This window comes from Dermacentor silvarum, chromosome 7, assembly GCF_013339745.2.
Source record: "Dermacentor silvarum isolate Dsil-2018 chromosome 7, BIME_Dsil_1.4, whole genome shotgun sequence".
Taxonomy (NCBI): domain Eukaryota; kingdom Metazoa; phylum Arthropoda; class Arachnida; order Ixodida; family Ixodidae; genus Dermacentor; species Dermacentor silvarum.
In genome coordinates this window covers 153,870,668-153,888,797 of record NC_051160.1, presented here as the reverse complement: position 1 = coordinate 153,888,797, position 18,130 = coordinate 153,870,668, and positions in this window count along the sequence as shown.

The window sequence follows — 18,130 nt, the reverse complement described above, 5'->3', positions numbered from 1 at the left end:
GATTATGAGGCGCGCCGTAGTGGAGGGCTCCGGATTAATTTTGACCACCTGGAGTTCTTTAACGTGCACTACAACGCAAGCACACGGGAGGTTTTGCATTTAACCTCCATCGAAATGCGGCCACCGCGGCCGGGATTCGATCCCGCGACCTCGTGCTCAGCAGCGCAATGCCTTAGCTAACTGAGCCACTGCGGCGGGTCCGCCGTGGACACCTGCCTAAGGCCGCACATTTGCAGCCGACCACTTCGACCGACAAAACGAAAAAGTAGAGACAGACGCTGAGCACGCTGCACTGTTGGAAGAAGAAAAGTGGTTGAATGCGGCGGCACTACAAGCAGCAAAAGACGCCACGACGTAGCCATTTCATGCTTACATCTGCTCTCGATTACAAGAGAGCCAGCCATTCGTGTTCGTGGCAGCAGCCACATGTTATACCGTTGCCTTGCTCAGTTCTCACTAGCAACAAGTCAGCCATTGGTTATAGTTGATTCTTTGAAACCACTTTTAAAAGCGCTGTTGTCGCGCGTGCGAATCGGGCGGGACTACCTTCGCTTCGCATTTATGTTGCGCTTTGTTCCACAAATTTGAAACGCGGAAAAAATAGGTGGCGAAAGGTTGTCAGCAGGATACTGCTGAATATGATGTTTTAGAATGGGATGTGCTATTTCACCTACGAGCTTCCACAATTATGCAAGTAAATATAACTTTAGCCAAACAATTTTTACGAATTAGCTGCTCAATGATAACAGGAACATTCACCAGTGTGCACAACGTGACAGCTAACAAAGCACCGTTAATTCCATCGTTCTGTCTGGCAGCCCCCCGCCCTCTTTTTTAATGTTTTCGTGGACATGTGGTTTTACCAGAATGCAGTACCTCGAGGTGTACTTCTTCTAACACCTCCAGTGAAGCCTATTTAACCGTGCCTACGCACAATAGAAGTTGCATGACGTAGCCTACACCATAGCAGTTTTCAAACAGTTGCTTGTATTTGTAAAAATGAATCATGTAGATGTCAAGAAAGCTCGGCACCTAAAATGATTCACTTCTGGCCACACAACAGCGCAAAGCTTCCGAATACAACGCTTGTTGGGGGAGGCAGTATTAGTTTTTTAGGTTATTATAAGAAAGAAGTGTAGAACTACGAATTGGTTCTCGTTCTTGATGCATTAGTAATTTACTGTCACGGTGGGCTCCTGTTATTGGTCTTCTCTTTAAGGAAATTAAGAAATCAATTACATTTGGGATGTTGAATGCGCTGGAAAAAAATGCTGCCACTTTTATGAACTGGCACAACTATTGCATTCTTCTAACAAAAAGGAAAATCACTCTTACTCAAAGCAAGATTAAAGATGTGCGTAAGTAGAGGAACAAAAATAGAACAGCCTTATAACAAAGCATGGTACTTGGTCGTAAGAAAGAGAATGCTTTCGGTTCAACTTACTTATGACGGCCGTGATATCTTGTACTGAAAAACATGAAACGTTGAAATGGTCACTGAAGCTATACTGCCAGTCACTAGAGCTAGGAGCATGCGCTGTATTAAAAAAAAAAACAGAATGTTCCGTGAATGCATTGGCCATATTGTCGCAATTTCTAGGAATGCCACGACAAGGATGATTTATTACATTAATCGGAGTCCGCTCAGAACTGTTACCTTTTACATAGGTCCAGAAGCATTTGGGATCGTATTTACGTGTTGTTCGACAAACTTAATGTATGCATCACTGTCTCTACGCATTACTCATTTGACCTCGCTTCGCAAGACAATACATTTTTCGTACCACCCCGATGATTCTGTTTTCTTGAAGTTACTATGATAGCTTTTTACAAACTATACCGCGTTATTCCTTAGAAAACCACGTATAGGATAGCGCACATGACGAAACTCTGGAGGGAATGAAGGCTTTCAAGGCACATTTTACATTATCAGTAAGCATGCTAGCCGCTTTTTTGATATCTGTGGCACTGTAAACTTTAGGCCAGTCGGTATCATTCAAATAGTGGTAAAAGCCTAGATAGTCGCCGTTCTGCAAAAAAAAAGATGAGCGAACAGACTCGCTGAACACATGAATCGCCTCCAGAAAAATTGCGAATTCGAGCGGAACATGCCAACGGTCAACAGGAACTAAAGTGCTAACAGCAACAGAAAACTCAGCAACACAGAAATTACACAGAATCAGACCTAAAATATTTCCAGCGGCATTTGGGACCGTATTAAACTGCGTCAATCCAAGAAATTCGATAAAAAAGAACAGCGCATCACAGCGAGGAGACGAAAAAGATGGATGACGCCCGTGAGGGATCCCAAGCAATAGACATAACATTGAAATCGCCAGCTATAAGGGCATTAATAATGTGCTACATCAATACCTTCAACGAAGTTAATTATGCACTCAGAAAATTACATGTTACTTATGTTAGAGGAAGGTAAGCTGCGCAGAGTAACACATTTTTGCCGCTTTTACCAGGAATTTCAACCTACACAGTTTATGGTATCATGTGAAGGTCCGCATGCCAGCGAATGCAAAGATTGTTCCGCATGGCAATTAGCACACCGCCACCGTATTTTACACGCGCATCATACACACGGTCACATCTATGAACTGTGTGTAGTCTGGTGGAAAGAAATTCTTGGACAGCAAGTCGTTGCAAAGCCAAGTTTCAGTTAGGCAAATAACATCATATGAGCAGGCTAACCCGCTTTCTTAGAAATAGGAGAAACGGGGTGTTTCCGACGAAAACGTTCTTGAGGCATTCGCTTTGCGTGAACACGTTATAATAATTTTTAAGTATCCTTGCGACATTAGGCGCAGACGGGCTGTGCGGGAGTGCAAAGATTGAAACTCCTACATTGTTACGGCGAAACCAAGAATGGTGTCAATGTTAGAAGACGACTATTTGACGTGTCGAGGCGAAATCGGTCTCGAAAGCCAATTTGTTTGTACATCGTTGCCTGTCTTGTAAATAGTTTAAATGTACATCTTCAGTATATACGACTCCCGTAACGTAACAATATAGTAGACATGCTGCTGAAATCGAAGAGACCAACTGCATCACTAGTAAGCAGAAATGAGCAAAGCGCCAACCCCGACACCAAGGCACAGCACACGGCTAGATGTACACGTACAATACAGCGTAATACAGCATTTGCGGAGGCCTTCCGTTTCACTGCAGTGATATAAAAGCAATGCATTCTCGCCCCCATTACAAATCCTGAGCATAATATTGTTACTATGTGCCAAATAAATTTCGTAATTTTACTACCCTATGATGAGTTCGAAATTAGACTGAATTCACTCTTCCTCCATGTAAGCAAGTCGCTACTTTTTCTTAACGACAATATTAGTAGTCTGGTGGCCCTACTACTTCTTTTTTTCGTTGCAGGCCAGGCCTTTTGTATGCTGTGGGTGATGGAAGAAGCTATGGACAGGCCTCTGCGTCATTGCAGCTTTACACTTCTTACCATGTGTGGCAAGCCAATATTTAATGCTTACGCTTATGACACCAGAGAAAAAGCTTGCGGATTCCGTCGTAGAAGGAAACAAGCCGTATTAAAAGGAGTATAATTTTTTGCTGTTTATTATTTGGCAGCACAAGGTCTTGTAAAAGAAATTGACAAACTTTAAGTGGAAGAGATTTTCGGCGCATAGGCTACAAAACTTCGGGGTAGCTTGAAAGCGTATTACTAGCAAGTAAGTTTTAAAATTGTGCGACAATAAGCTTGCCAGCTTTGTGCTGGGTGAATATAAACATTCCATGGCACCACACGTCCCATAGCATGGAATAAAGAAAAAATTGTCAGCCCTTCCACTGGGGTGGAGATGGAAGACCAGCGAAGCTGTACTACGGTGGGAATTATGTGTTTTCAATTATGACTATTAAGATTTGATGGTGTACTTGGTTATTTGAACTATTAAATAAATGAGAAATATATATTAACCGGTGGTTTTCATTTATTTAGTGACCACAGGGACCACGGCCTTATGATAGCTACGGGAACGGCAAAGGCTGGCACGTTCTTTATAAACACGTCAGCAACGCAGCGCGCGTTCGGTGCGAACGCGGGCAAAACGCCGCCGCCGACGACAACAGTTGTGCGCGTTCTTTGTGTGACCGCACACAACCGCTGTGAAAACGCTGCCTACGTGACAAACGGCTAAACGCCGTTGTCGGCACTGTTAGGGGAGAGGCGGGCGAGAGCCAAGACAGAGTCGGCGCCAGAGGCCGGCAGGGCTGCACGCATGCGCCGCAGCAGAGAGAGAGAGAGAGGATTGTGGTTGTGAAGAGAAAGAGGAGCTATTTTCTGCAGCCCTTTAGGACTACTCAGGGCCTTAGCCGATAAGTGGTTCTTGAGGGAAAGGGAAAGGTTGACGCTATCTTCTGCAGCCCTTGAGGGAGCACGGCTCAGCGCCAACGGGGAGGGGTAAGTGGGAGCGAAAGTGGCGCTGAGCCGTGCTCCCTCAAGGGCTGCAGAAGATAGCGCCAACCTTTCCCTTTCCCTCAAGAACCACTTACCGGAGCGAAAGAAGGGATAGAGTGGAGTCACCATGGCCGGGCGAAGCAAAACCGGCAGGCATAGGCGGCACGTATCAGGCCGAGATGGAAGGCCTTGGTGTGCCGCAGAGTCTGCAGGGGTGTTGTGCCAGACCTGTTAGGCCCGGGATGGGATGGGAGGCCACGAGGCCTTCCCGCTTGTAGAAATGTCCTTAGAGGCGTGCGGAGAGCCCTGACGAGTCAAGGTACTCCACGACGCCTCGAAGTGCAGAAAGGTGGTGTCGGCCGGGGAAGAGTAGATCTTCCTCCTTGCCAGAGGGGAGGCCCAGGCGGCGGAACTCCTGCAGGAGTGGGCCCCGCTGCTGGAGGTACGCCGGGCAGGCCAGCAGGAGATGTTCGATCGTCTCCGGCTCCCCGCAGGAGCTGCAGGCCGGGGACGTCGCTCGTCCCAGTCGGTAGCTGCGTGCTGCCGTCCAGCTGCAGCCGATGCGGAGCCGGAGAAGTAGCGAGGTCTCCCTGCGAGCCAGGCCTCGCTGGGGGAGTGGTCATGGGGGGCATCCCAGTGCCACACGTTTGTCTGGGTGGTGGGTCGCCAGGTGTCGCCGCAGCCTCAGTCCTGTAAAGTCGCCCTCCGTCACGGCCCGACTGAGGGGCACAGTGGTGTGGTGGGCGTCCTTCGCCAGGGTGTCGGCTGCCTCGTTGCCCGGGATCCCTACGTGGGCGGGGATCCAGTGCAGGGACACCGGGTGACCTGCGTCCTGCAGCGCTGTCAGCCGGGTAGACAGCAGTGCGACTCCAAGGCTGGCGCTTTCTGGCCTCTGCAGGCCGAGGAGGGCTGCCTTGGAGTCGCAGAGGATGGCCGCTGGTACCCCAGGAAGCTCCTCGGAGAGTAGGTCGACGGCTAGGTGGAGGCCTGCCACCTCCGCTGCAGTCGAGCTGGCGTGTCTGGGCAGTCGACACTGCCTGCTCTTCTGCAGGGCTGGTGCCGTGCAGGCCGCCGTGGCAGAGCCGGTGTCCGGTACCACCGAACCGTCGACGTACACCAGGAGGTGGTCTCCGAGGGTCTCGTCCAGGAGGCAGGCGGCCGTCTGCTGCAGGGCGCAAGCGGGCGAGCGCCTCTTCGAAATCCCGGGCAGCTCCGTGGCGATGGGGACAGGAGGCCTCTGCGGTGGGGGCAGCTGTACCGCGTTCGGCGGTGGGTTGCCAACCACCTCCTCGTAGAGGCGGCACAGCTGACCCATCCTTGAGGAAGGCCGGGACTGGAGGCGACGAAGCAGGCCTCCGCCATCAGGAGCATGGTGGAGGCGGTCGATGTGCCTCAGCCCCTGCTGCAGGAAGAGGAGCGACAGGGGCCATGCTCCAGCCTCCGCAAGGGTAGCGGCAATCTGGGAGCTCCGGGGGACGCCCAGGCAGAGTCGGATGGCCGCCCGGTGCTGCAGCTCCAACTTTTCGAGGCGGCGAGGTGGCAGCGCCACCAGCAGAAGGGCGTACCGCAGGCGTGATGTGGCCGCCGCCTCGTAGAGCCGCAGGGCCCACTTCACCGAGCAGCCCTCTCCACGGGCAAGGAGCTGCGACACGGCCTTGCGGACCCTGATGGTCTGGGTCTGCATGGCCCCGACTGCCGGTAGCCAGGTTAGCCGGTGGTCGATGCGCAGCCCAAGGTACGACACAGTCGTACTCCATGGGATGCGCACGCCTTCCAGCTGCAGCCGGGGAGCTGAGCGCCGTACCGCTGCTCTCGGGTGGACGAGGAGGGCCACCGTCTTCCCCGTCGAAACCGAGAGTCCGATGCTTCCCAGGTAGGCGGCTGTGGTGTCCAGGGCTCTCTGGAGGGCCAGGCGCACATGGCGGCTTGACTGTGGCGGTCCCCGCACCCACAGGGCGATGTCATCCGCGTACATGGAGCACTCCACCTTGTAGTGAGGGTCGGTCGGCAGTGCAGCAGGCAACCGGGCCAGGGCGAGGTTGAAGAGAAACGGGCTCACCACTGACCCTTGTGGTACGCCTGCCGCCACCGGACGGGGAGTGCTCCTTGCATGGCCCACGCGGACCCTGAGGGTGCGGTCGTTCAGGAACGATGACAGGAACCGCCGCAGGTTGCCGCCAATGCCCAGGAGGTCCAGAGCCTGCTGGACGACCGCATGTGGGAGGCCATCGAACGCCCCCTTGACGTCGATGAGGAGGAGCATGGCGAGGTCTCCGCTGGCCCTGGCGTCCTCCAGGGTGGAGACGACGTCTGCGATGGAGTCCGCAGTGCACCTTCGGCGCCGGAAGCCTGTCTGCTGGTCCGCGAGAAACCCGCAGGCGCGGGCCACCCATTCGAGCCGTGCCAGAGCAATGGCCTCCATCACCTTGCAGGCAGCGGAGGTAGGGAGACCGAGGGCCTTAGCGGGCACGCACACGCACAGTCTAGGGTGCCTCGATGTCCTCCTCGCCCACCAGTACCCTTCCGCGTATTTCTATTTGCTCCCAAGCTCAGTGCTCGACCACTGGTGCTGCCATGCGCCGCTCGCGTGTACCATGCTTGTAGGTGGTTTCTTTCGCCGAGGGCGCTCGAACGCAATCATATGGTTCGCATGAATGCATGCTTTGTGAGCGTGGCTATATGGCGTAGTCAACAGATAATGAGGATGGTTTTCCGTTTGAGCAGATTATGCTGATGGGCCTCCGCGGTATATGGCGCTCCCGAATGGCTGGCTAATTTGGTGACCCAGACGCAAGACCAGCACGCATGTATTTCCGCGAAAGTGTGCACAGGTTTCTGGAGATATTGAAAGCACAAACAGATGTTGCTGAGTGCCTGTCAAGGCTGGAGCCTTTGGTAGTGCTCTGGGAATTTTAAAATGACAACACCCGGCCGCTGTGGCAATTTGGCCACTTGAGCAATCTGGCGTACTGTCTGTTGTTGTGTGTTCATTTGTTGTACTGTGTCGGAGAACAGCAAAAAAAGACTGTATGGCCTAGTGGTTACAATGCCCGTCTTTGAGACCAGGCGTACGTGGGTTCGAATCCCGCCCTGGCTAGAATTCGTTTTTTGGTATCACGCTTTTCTTTTTTTCCGTCCCTGTTTGCCAGCGTGGTCGGTTGAACCACGGTGCCACGGTGCCGGGCGCCGACGCGAAGCGGCGGTGGTTGGGGTGTTGCGGAGCGCAGCGTAGCAACACCCCAAATAAAAAGATTACGCCATCTACCCGTAGGGGAACCCTGAGTAGTATGCGAAGCAGCCATGGGGTCGACTCAAGGTGGTAGTTTTATCAGGTGTATAAACTTGGACATGCAGCCGCACCAGCAACGCGCAGAAATGTTGTCGACGCCGTCGGCGTTTTGCCCGCGTTCATACCGAACGCGCGCGGCGTTGTTGACTATTGCCGGTGCCTCTGGGGCACCTACCGTCGCGCCTCTAACCTAAGCTGCTTCGCATTATCGCGCGCGGAGCCGCAGGTGTTGCCATTCGTTGCGAAATCCGGAGAGGACGAATGCCGAGAGGAGAGGAGATGAGACAAGGAGAGGAGGGGATGAGGATGCGCCTGAATGCCGAGAGGAGAGGAGATGATACAAGGAGAGGAGGATGCGTATTCGCAGTAGGGGTGTGGACGCACGGCAGTTGGATGGATGGAGGGAGGTAGGGAGGGAGGGAGTGACATAGCCCCGAGCATAAGATGCTTCGCATCTAAAAATAGTGCTCCAGACAGGTAGATAGATAAACTTTAATTCAAAGATAGTTTTGTCTTGCCCCAATGGGGCATCGCTAATGGTCGGGGCCCCTAGTCCAGGGCTCCGCTGGCTCTTGCCATCTTCTCTGCTCTCTGGATCAGCTTGAGCTGGTCGTCGAGGGCCGAGCTAGACAGCAGTGCCTCTCATTGCTCCCTCGTGGTGTTCGTGTCATGGTGTTCTATGTTGTGTAGCGTGCACTCCCACGTAATGTGGTATAGGGTTGGTGTGGCCCCACACCACGGGCATTCGTCCCTGTAGGCTGTGGGGTGCAGGCGATGTAATATGTGTAGGTTCGTGTAAGTGCCTGTCTGGAGCCTACGCCAGGCAGCGGCATCCTCCGTCTTTAGTATTCGATGGGGTGGGGGATATCGCAAGCGACTCCCTCTGTGGAAGTTCAGGATTGCTGAATACTCGGGGTCAACTGCGTCAGGGTCATCTACAGTCGGCGTGATGAGTGCTCGGTTATGTGCAAATTCTCGAGCTGCTCTGTCGGCATACAGGTTACCCGTGATGGCAGCGTGACCCGGTATCCAAATGATGGTTATGATGGTATTGTCGTCAGTGTCCTCCTTGGGTATTTGGGCTAGGACTTGTGCCGCAGGTCTTGCCATTCTTCCCTGTAGGAAGTTGCGGCAGGCCTGCTGGGAGTCCGTGAGGATCGTCAGTGGTTTGCTTGCGTGTTGGCCTTCGCGGATGGCTAACGCGATGGCCAGCTCTTCCGCATCCGTGATCGTGCAGGGGCGGGTCGATGCACTGAAGGTGACGTGGCCTCGGCGGTCGCAGACCACTGCCACTGCGCCCTTTTTCTTCGTTCCGTACATAGCGGCGTCCGTAAAACGGGCCGTGGTATCGAACCTGAATGTTTTCTCTTTGTATTGGGCCTTCGCTTTCCTCCTTCCGGAGTGGAGGTTAGGGTCCATGTTGCGTGGTATTGGGGCAATGTGATACCTGTCCTGGACGTGACGAGGTATCGTGCAGGTTCCTTCGGTTCGTGTAGTTGTGGCTTTGAAGCCCAATGTTTGTAGGACTTGCCGGCCCGTGTGACTCCGCGCAAGTCTCTGTTGTTGTGAGACGTGAAGGGCTTCTGTGAGTTCACTGAGGGTGTTGTGTAACCCCAGCGCCAATAATTTCTCAGTCGATGTACTCATCGGCAGGCGGTGAGCGGTCTTGAAAGCCATCCTCAAGAGCGTGTCGGCCTGTTTCGTCTCGGATTGTGTGAGATGGTAGTAGGGCGGGCTGTATGTGATTTTGCTCACCACCAGGCTTTGGACCAGTAGGAGTGTGTCCCCTTCCTTTATGCCTCTATTCTTCGTTGTTACACGGGATATCATGCGTGATATCGCCTTGACACTGGTTTTGAGGAGCGTAAGGGTGTGTGTAGCACGCTGGTTAGACTGCAGCCACATGCCCAGCACCCTGAGCAATGACGTTTCTGGTATGAGGCTCCCGTAGAGGTGTACCTCGATTTTTCGTGTTGGGTCTGTGGGGACTGTGTGGTTACCCCGGCCTCGCCAGGCTCGTATGAGTTCAGATTTCTCGGGCGAGCATTGTAGTCCCCGTTGGCTGACGTATTCTTGGATGAGGTCAGCTGCAGTTTGCAGCCGTTCTTCTTTTTCAATAAGGGACCCTGTTGTCGTCCAGAGTGTTATGTCGTCTGCGTAGAAGGCGTGGCGGAGGCCTTCTACGTCCTGCAGTTTTCTTGCGAGGCCGATCATGGCGACATTGAAGAGCGTGGGTGAGATAACTGCTCCTTGTGGTGTGCCCTTGTTGGGAGGGTGGTATACTGCAGTCTGGATCTCCCCAATCTTCAGCTCTGCCGTGCGGTGGCTTAGGAAGCTCTGAACGTACTTGTACGTTCGCTCACCGCAGTTGGTGTTGGCGAGCCCTTCTAGGATTCCTTGGTGGCTGACGTTGTCGAAAGCTCCTTTGATGTCGATTGCTAGGAGGGCATGTTCGCCGCTGCGGGGAACGTTGCTGAGGACTTCTTCCTTGATTTGGAGTAAAGCGTCTTGTGTGGACAAGCCTGTGCGGAGACCAAACATGGTGTCTGGCAGGTGCTTGTTGTCTTCTAAGTGTCCCTGTAGTCTCTTTAAGCCTTTAAGCACCTTTAAGCAGGTCCTCGGGTGTTGATAGATACACCTTCACAGGGTGTGATCGTCCGTGGAACGTGAGGCTCATAATTTTCATGAGGGTGGCCGCCGTACCCTCGTGAGGGGTGCTCACGATGATGATATTCGAGCCGGGTCGCAGGCGGGTGATGAAATCGTCCCCCTTGCAGGTCGGCGCCCCTCCGGTGGCTTGGACGATCGCCCTGGCCACTTGATGGGTCTGTAGTTTTCGAAGTATGAGGCCCGGGGCCGGGCGGACGATGATTTTCATGTCGGTGCGTGGGAGCGGAGGCGCGCGTCGGCGAGCCCTGCTCCTTGCAGTTGCGTCTTCAGAAATGGGTGTTCGGGCTCCACGCTCCTCGCAGGTAGCTGGCGAACTGGCTTTCGCGTCGGTGACTGACGCCTGGGTTTTCGATGCCGTGGTTTGCCCGGGGTTTGTTGTTTTTCCAGGCGGTGTTTCCGATGAAGGGAAACGACCGTTTGCCACTGGGATTCTTGATGGTGGAGCTGCTCAGAGAGAACCGCAGACGGCCCGTGCAGGGCCTTGTCAGGCAGGTGTGTCGGGTGACTCTCCGATGCAATTTCCATAGTTTCCGTGGTGGTGGGCTGATGGGCCATGGTGCCTGGGTTTCGGGTGATCGTAGCGTTGCGGGTTGGGTCGCCTCCGCAGCTCACCGACGATGCGGCGGCTGCTTGTGGGTCCCCGGCCTCCCGCACGCCAGCGTTGGGCGTTAGGGCTAACCCTCCTGTCGGCGTGGCCGAACGAATGGGACGCTCGTTGGTCGTAAAAACTGCGGCTCACTGAAGGTGTGGTTTCGCTGAGTCGCCTTGATGTTTACGAAGATATTCCGCTGATCCCAGCGGCGCCAGGAAATTTTGGGCGCTTGGAAAATTCCAAAAGTCACGGAGCCAATGCGAAGCACGTCTGCACGCCTCGGTCATCTTCTTCTTCCTCCTCCAGTCAGGTAGACTGCTCCCTCCGTGATAGTGAGATTATATTTGGATCATCAAAACAGTGATGCGTTTATTTAGGAGTACCATCGATCCCTTAACAGCATTGCCTAGTCGCCACCAGCCCAGCGTGTTATCCGTTCCAACGGCGGCGGCTAGCACGGCCGGGCTCGATTGGCGCGCGCGAGTCGAGCCCGGCCGTGCGCTAGAAACATGGTACGCGCGAGTGGTGCGTGGCGGCGCCGGTGGTCGGCCTCTGCGGTTGGGCGCAAATAGAAATACGCTCCCCTTCCACTGGGGAGTCGCGATTGCTCTCCGCCGTGGGTTCGCTCCCCGTGAAAGCGTGCATCCCTCCCCCTCGCGCGCTTTCATCCGCACATGCAGCATACAACTAATGAGAGTTTTTTAACACGAAAGTGTTTTATGCCGGGGTCCATCAAGACTTCACTGACGTATTTCCGTCACGGAAATACGTCACACGAACATACACGAACATAATACAAAGAAAGAAACCAGAAGAAAAAGTTCCACAAACATGCAAAATTTGGAAATCGAACCCACGACCTCTCGGTCCGCGACGATAGATCGCCGAGCGTTTAACCCATTGCGCCACAAACGCATCTGCAGAGAGCTACACAGACGCGCCTTATATATCTAACACTCCTCCGTGTACCCGCGCTCTTGCTCGGGGCGGTGCCGCCGCCTACGAGCAGAAAAGTTGTCGCAGTTTCACCTGAAAGGCGAAGCATCAATTGCGATAGCAAACTTGTAGAGAGCTATACGGAGTAATGATATTAGCTTTATCAGCTGTATAAACTTCGACATGCAGCAGCATCGGCAACACGCAGAACTGTTGTCGACGCCATCGGCGTTTTGCCCGCGTTCGCTCAAAATTCGTGCGACGTTGGTGACTGTTGCCGGAGCCTCTGATATAAACAGGCACTGCGTGCCGCAGCTAAAGGTCGCCTCCATTCCCTCCCCCTCCCCCACGGCCTCTCGGTCGTCGGAAGAAGGCGCGTTTGCTCTACATACATGGTGATTGTGAAGGAGAACAGAGACGCCTACTTCTGCAGCCCTTAAGCGAGCACGGCGCAGAACGCGCGTTTGTTCTCCGCCGTGCGTTCACTCACGTGAAAGACGCGCCCCTCGCGCCCTTTCACTCGCACATACAGCGTTCGGCGCGCGGCGACGATTTCTTCTCCAAATGACGTCATACGGAACCTCACGGCGACGGCGACGCCGACGGCAGAAATCTGCTTTTGAGTGTCCATATAATTGCTATCGCAATAAAAGAGAAGTACTGCATTATGACACTAACGCGCACCGACATTGGCGCTGAGCCGTGCTCCCTCAAGGGCTGCAGAAGATAGCGCCAACCTTTCCCTTTCCCTCAAGAACCACTTACCACCACCGACAGTGAACGCTTCGGTGGTCTCAGCACTACGACGCCTCGATGCCAGCATTCGAAGGGACGCTGGCATCAAGAAGTGCTACCGACGCCACCTAGGTGGCGTTCACCGTACTCAGCACAGCGGAGCGTGGCCTCCGCAATTAGCTCTGAAAATGTTTCTGAAGTTGATCGCGGAGGCTGCAATTACGACGCGCTGTACGCGCTGATTTGACTCGGTGACGATTCAGTTACGTGCTTTCTCTTGCGCGTTGTATTAGTGTGTCAGTTACGTGCTTCGTCTTTCGCGTTGTGCTAGCGTGTGCAGCGTAGTGCAGCTTCCTTATGCACGACGGTTGCTCATGGTCATCGACGTTGGTAGTCGTGATGGAGGAGACGTGCCACCAGGCGTCAGCGTGGGTGCATCAACGCCTAAGGGCGCTTTAGCCACAAAACACCAATAGACATTATATATCAATGTGCAATAAACATTACACTACTTCTGTGAAGACACGTTTCACTTTCGTGTTCTATACCGATTCCTATATAAGAGGGATCAACCACATTTTTTTTCTATTGCCGGACACGACGGTCGAAACCTGAGCCCTTAACAGCTTCGCTGTAAAATTGCAGGCATCACTATCAGTCATCAAGCATTTCATTAACCGCATTACATCAGCTTAGCTTCACTTAGATTACAACGTGGGCGTTGGATATGCTTTTTCTTGAAATTTTCGCAATCTATAATGGGAGTAGGTGCCTTAACCGAGGGCGCACTTTACTGCAGCAAAATACGGTAATAACACTTTAGATGATATACCTAGTACGAATACAAACAATGTTTCATGGGTCATGTATATTGGAGCTCTGCCTCTTTCAAACGTTTGTTAAAGTTGGATGAGACATATCGCTTGTGCATTATAAGCAATTATATCATGGCTGCGTTGTTTATCCCAGTGGGGCTGATGGGGAAAGGACTAAAGTTATCTTTACGTTTTCCCAGTTATTTTGTTGTTCTAAGTTAATAGGCGCTGGGACACATAATAAGCACTGAAACAGCTTTAAACACTCCGAGCAGTGATATCCCTATTGCGGTAGCAGCATTTGGCATATTCCGCAAGCAGACCTCCATGACGCATCATCTTTTAATTAGGTGCTGTCTCGTAGGCATACAGGATTCACGTCGCGTTGCCTTCTCGAAAAATATGCTTCCTTCGCTGTCGCATTAGTGGTGTTGACCTTGAGTCTTTTGACGTCTACGGTTGCACGCAATTTACTGCCGCCGAAACGCCGCATTCTTCACATTAGATGCCCATCACAGCACCGAAGTTGCCGTAAGCTCTCCAAATACCGTGAAAACACCAATAAAGCATGCGATGCTAATTATGATGATGATTTACTGGCATCCCCTTTGAAACGCGGCGGCGACAAATAGTCAGCTAGCCTGCTTGAATGGCTCAGGTATTCAATACATGTTTTAAGTGCGAAGCATTTCTTGAACATTTGCTGCTCTGACATTATCTATCTATCTATCTATCTATCTATCTATCTATCTATCTATCTATCTATCTATCTATCTAGCCGCCTACGTCTTTGTGCTCTCATGGTCCTTTCGTTAACTTGGTTGTACCAAAATTGCCATACTATGACAAGAGTATATGACGAATTTATATCATGACATGCGTGTCATGTAGGTCATGAAACAGCCGCCTACGTCTTGGCGCTCTCGTGGTCGTTTCGATAACTTGGTAGGTACCACAATTGGCATAGTATCCCAGGCGACACGTCAACTCGGACCAACATTCGATACGTATTGGCACTTCCTGGACGAATGATGGCCTAAGGTTAACAGCATGGTTCCCATATGGGTTGTGCCGTTCTGATTCCTGGCCCAATCATGGCCTATGGTTAGCAGCGCAGATCGAATATCGGTTGGACCATTCGGATAGAGATCCAACGCTGGCCCTCCTTGCACGAGCAGTAAACAATATAAGCGCTGCCGTTCATGAAGGCTGGAATTATTGGACCGATATTCCTGTGGATTTGCCAACATGGGTTACTAAGTTGGCTTTCTTGGAACAACATAGGGCTTGTAGTAAGAAAATTATTTGTTCCCGATTGATTAAATGTGTCGGAGCTAACACGAGAAAGATCCAGCCCTGACAGGCTTGAGTTTTCGAACTGATTTTTAACACGAAAGTGTTTTATGCCGGGGTCCATCAAGACTTCACTGACGTATTTCCGTCACGGAAATACGTCACACGAACATACACGAACATAATACAAAGAAAGAAACCAGAAGAAAAAGTTCCACAAACATGCAAAATTTGGAAATCGAACCCACGACCTCTCGGTCCGCGACGATAGATCGCCGAGCGTTTAACCCATTGCGCCACAAACGCATCTGCAGAGAGCTACACAGACGCGCCTTATATATCTAACACTCCTCCGTGTACCCGCGCTCTTGCTCGGGGCGGTGCCGCCGCCTACGAGCAGAAAAGTTGTCGCAGTTTCACCTGAAAGGCGAAGCATCAATTGCGATAGCAAACTTGTAGAGAGCTATACGGAGTAATGATATTAGCTTTATCAGCTGTATAAACTTCGACATGCAGCAGCATCGGCAACACGCAGAACTGTTGTCGACGCCATCGGCGTTTTGCCCGCGTTCGCTCAAAATTCGTGCGGCGTTGGTGACTGTTGCCGGAGCCTCTGATATAAACAGGCACTGCGTGCCGCAGCTAAAGGTCGCCTCCATTCCCTCCCCCTCCCCCACGGCCTCTCGGTCGTCGGAAGAAGGCGCGTTTGCTCTACATACATGGTGATTGTGAAGGAGAACAGAGACGCCTACTTCTGCAGCCCTTAAGCGAGCACGGCGCAGAACGCGCGTTTGTTCTCCGCCGTGCGTTCACTCCCCGTGAAAGACGCGCCCCTCGCGCCCTTTCACTCGCACATACAGCGTTCGGCGCGCGGCGACGATTTCTTCTCCAAATGACGTCATACGGAACCTCACGGCGACGGCGACGCCGACGGCAGAAATCTGCTTTTGAGTGTCCATATAATTGCTATCGCAATAAAAGAGAAGTACTGCATTATGACACTAACGCGCACCGACAGTGAACGCTTCGGTGGTCTCAGCACTACGACGCCTCGATGCCAGCATTCGAAGGGACGCTGGCATCAAGAAGTGCTACCGACGCCACCTAGGTGGCGTTCACCGTACTCAGCACAGCGGAGCGTGGCCTCCGCAATTAGCTCTGAAAATGTTTCTGAAGTTGATCGCGGAGGCTGCAATTACGACGCGCTGTACGCGCTGATTTGACTCGGTGACGATTCAGTTACGTGCTTTCTCTTGCGCGTTGTATTAGTGTGTCAGTTACGTGCTTCGTCTTTCGCGTTGTGCTAGCGTGTGCAGCGTAGTGCAGCTTCCTTATGCACGACGGTTGCTCATGGTCGTCGACGTTGGTAGTCGTGATGGAGGAGACGTGCCACCAGGCGTCAGCGTGGGTGCATCAACGCCTAAGGGCGCTTTAGCCACAAAACACCAATAGACATTATATATCAATGTGCAATAAACATTACACTACTTCTGTGAAGACACGTTTCACTTTCGTGTTCTATACCGATTCCTATATAAGAGGGATCAACCACATTTTTTATTCTCGCTCTGCACCTGCCGTGCGGTCGAATGCCAACTTCTTCTTCCTTGACGGGCGCCGCATGCTGAGACGCTACAGGGCCCCCCCCCCCCCGTAGAGCGTGAGCCGTAGGAGTCACTAAGTGAACGTGCTTGGATGTGGTCATCCAGACTGGAGATAGAAGCTCCGCGGACACGGGAGCGGCAATGTGAGCAGGTTTTAGTCGATGGGCAGCCATGACCTCTTCACGGCCGTTGATGTCCAGCGTGAACGTCCTAGGTGTACGATGGAGTACGCGAAATGGGCCATCATAGGCCGGTGTGAGTGATGGCCGTATTTGGTCACGCTGAACGAAGACATGGCTGCAGTCATGCAGATCCTGGCTGACGAAGACAGACTGGGGGTGTCGGTCGGCAGGAATTACAGGAGCAAGGTCGTGAAACGTGGTACGCAGCTCTCGAATGTACATGGAGGCATCATGAGTGGAAGGGGGTGACAACGGCTCAAAGAATTCCCCTGGAAGATACAGGGACACGCCATAGACTAGTTCTGCGGATGAGCCGCCGAGATCCGTCTTCAATGCTGATAGGATGCCCAGAAGTACGAAGGGGAGGTGATCAAGCCAACGTTCTCTTGGCTGGTGAGCAGTGAGGGCAGCATTCAGTTGTCGATGAAGCCGTTCGACCATGCCATTCGCTGAAGGATGGTAGGCAGTCGTGTGGATGTGTCGAATGCCCAAGATAGAGGCAAGTGCGGTGAAAAGCGCCTATTGAAATTGACGACCGCGATCGGTGGTGACGACAGAGGGGCCTCCAAAGCGTGATACCCAGCAGTTTGTGAAAGCCTTAGCCACTGTCGGTGCTTTAATGTCGGAAAGGAGAAACGCTTCCGGCCATCTGGTGAAGCGATCCACACATGTCAGTAGGTAACAGAACCCTTCTGATGGTGGAAGAGGGCCGAAGATGTCGAGATGGACGTGTGAAAAGCTTGCGTCGGGAGGCCGAAAGGGGGATTGTGCTGTGACCGTGTGACGGTGAATTTTAACACGCTGGCACTGAAGGCAGGTTCGCGCCAGCGTCGGACGTCAGTATTGATGCTTGGCCAAAGGAAATGAGATGTGGCTAGCTTCTGGGTCGCACGAATACCCGGATGGCTCATGTTGTGCAATTGATCAAAAATTGCACGACAAAAAACTGTAGGCACAAAGGGCCGAGGAACACCAGTAGACGTTTCACACGTTATTAATGAGGTAGAAAATAGAAGCAGGCACTACGTGAATGATAGAGACGTGGATGAAGAGCGAAGACTATGCAGATCAGGATCGTTGCTCTGGGCAGATACTAGCTCTTCCATGTATAGTGGTGGCTGGGTCGACAAGGCATCGATGCGTGTGAGTGCATCAGCGGTGGCATTTTCAGGCCTGTGGACGTGTCTGAGATCCACGGTGAACTCGGAGTTAAAGCATAGTTGACGGATCTCCCTTGCAGTGTAATTGCCGTGATTGCGATGGAAGGCAAACGTCAAGGGCTTGTGGTCTGTAACGACGTAAAAGTCCCGGCCCTCCAGTAAATGGCGGAAATGTTTGATGGCGAGGTACACTGCAAGGAGTTCTCGGGCAAATGTACTGTATTTTGCTTCCGGTGGTTTGAGTTTTTGCGAGAAAAACCAAGGGGCTGCCAACCTGATGCGTGCTGCTCGAGAACAGCGCCAACTGCCACACTCGATGCATCGGTGATGAGACAAATTGGGGCATCAGGAACGGAATGTATGAGCATGGTGGCGTCTGCCAGAGCTTTTTTGGCAGTGGCGATTGCAGATGCGGCGTCGTCGGTCCATTC